Genomic DNA, 2,250 nt, shown 5'->3' with positions numbered 1-2,250 from the left:
ACCTTAACTGAAGAGGAAGACGTCGGATACGCTTCCTGTGTGGGTAACAAAGCTCCACACGCGGTCGCCCATACCTTCACTGAAGAGGAAGACGTCGGATACGCTTCCTGTGTGGGTAACAGCGTGCCACACGCGGTCGCCCAGACCTTAACTGCAGAGGAAGGCGTCGAACACGTTTCTTGTCTGGGTACCACAGTACCACACGAGGCCACGAGTGCCTCGGATGTCGTAGCGCCGACATCCCTGGACGTTAGCAGCAAAGCTCCACGTCACGGTCGCCGTCGTCAACGACGCCGCCGCCGCCGCCTCAAGTCGGATCCGAACTTCATTCAGATCGACGTCGCTTCAAGCGACTCGGAGTCCAGGGCCCGGGCTCCTCTGACAAGGCCGGTGGAAGAGTGCTATCACATCTTCGATGACGAGACCGGCTTGCCCGTCAAGGCATCTGGTGTCCACTTGGAACCGTTGTTAGAGGTTGCAGAGATACTGAACCTCGAGGAAATGACGGCTAAGTCTTTCCTGACCAACCTCAAGGCTAAAGAGATTGCTGAGATGGTACTCATGAGACCTGATACCACTCGGGAGGAGCTGAACTCCTCACCTGTCTTGGACGAAAACGTTCTGGAGGGCGTAAACAGGCAGCGTCAGACACGCTTGGGCTCTGAGATACTTAAGAACCCCAATGATCCGGTGTATCCTTTGGTAACGGAGTATGCGGGCGTAGTGAACAAACATCCACCGACCCAACTCCCACTGGATCGAGGCGTACGGCATGAGATTGATCTCGTGCCCGGCACAAAGTATTGTGTCACGAGGCAATGGTCTCTCCCGCGCGAACAGTGCGAGGTCATTGATGTCTTCTTCGCCGCGAAAGCAAAGGCAGGCATGGTGCGGAAGTCGAAATCCCCGCACTCGACGCCGACTTTCTGCGTTCAAAAGTCGAGCGGAAAGTGGCGTTTGGTTCACGCTTATAACAAGCTGAACAACGCAACGGTGCCGGCCCAATCACCTATCCCACGAAATGATGTGTTGTTAAACAACATGGCCGGGAGCGTACTGTACAGTGCGCTGGATTTGGTAGACGGATACTACCAAATCCTGATGCGAGAGAGCGACATCCCGCTCACCGCGGTAAGCACTTCAAGCGGTATGCTTTGGTGGTGGATCGTCCTGCCGCAAGGCTTGTCTAACGCCCCGGCGACGTTCAATCGTCTGGTGACGTAATTGTTCCGCCCTTTGCGTACCCTCGTACAGACGTACTTCGACGACATATTCGTCCATAGCCTTGCCGAGCGAGGCAAGACGGCCATGGAGGTGCATCTAGGACACCTCCGTCGAGTGTTGGACGTAATGCGAGCGAACAAGCTCTACGCCAACATCGACAAGTGCGTTTTCGCGTCACCAGAGATTAAAGTTCTCGGTTGCTTCGTTAGCAACGTGGGCGTTCGGGCTGACTCAGACAAGGTCAAGGCCAAAGGAGCATGGTCGACGCCCCGGTCCCAAAAGGATCTTCAAAAGTGGTTGGGCTTGACCAACTACCTTCACAAGGACAGCGCAGGGTACGCAGGCTTCGCTAAGCTTTTGTCGGGCCTCCTTCAGAAGGACGTCAACTGGCGCTGGAAGCAAGAGCACCAGGATGCTTTTGACAGCTTCAAGGCCAGTCTCTAAGAGGCCTCTGTCCTGGCCCTGCCGGACGAGACTAAGCCGTTTAGCGTCGTCTGTGATGCCTCCGATTACGCCATCGGGTGTGCATTGCTACAGGCCGACACGGCTGGACACGAACGATTCATCGCGTTCCAGTCCAGGCAGCTCAAAGCCGCCGAGCGGAACTACCCTGTCCACGACAAGGAGCTCCTGGCAATGAAATATGCCCTTGTGAAGTTTCGTGTTCACCTTCTGGGCTCTAGGCCCCTTTGTGATCTACACAGACCACGCGTCCTTGAGGACGGCGACTAACTCGCCTCACCTCTCCCAACGGATGGCGATGTGGCTGTCCTTCTTGGCGGAATACAGCTTCCGCGTCGAATACAAGCCGAGCAAGATCAACGTGCATGCGGACGCTTTCTCTCGGCGTCCTGACTTTGAGTTGGCCCGCATCATGCGGGTGACAACGGATCTATATGATCGGATACGCATGGCGTATCGGGACGATGAGGCTGTCGCGCCTATCGTCAAGTTCCTTATGGCAGGAACGAGCGCGAAGTCCGACTGGCTTTCGTCGCGACAGCGCTCACGGCTCCACCGATATGA

The sequence above is a fragment of the Phytophthora infestans genome, genomic scaffold (genome assembly GCF_000142945.1).
Source record: "Phytophthora infestans T30-4 supercont1.92 genomic scaffold, whole genome shotgun sequence".
NCBI lineage: Eukaryota > Oomycota > Peronosporomycetes > Peronosporales > Peronosporaceae > Phytophthora > Phytophthora infestans.
This window is presented reverse-complemented; position numbering follows the sequence as displayed.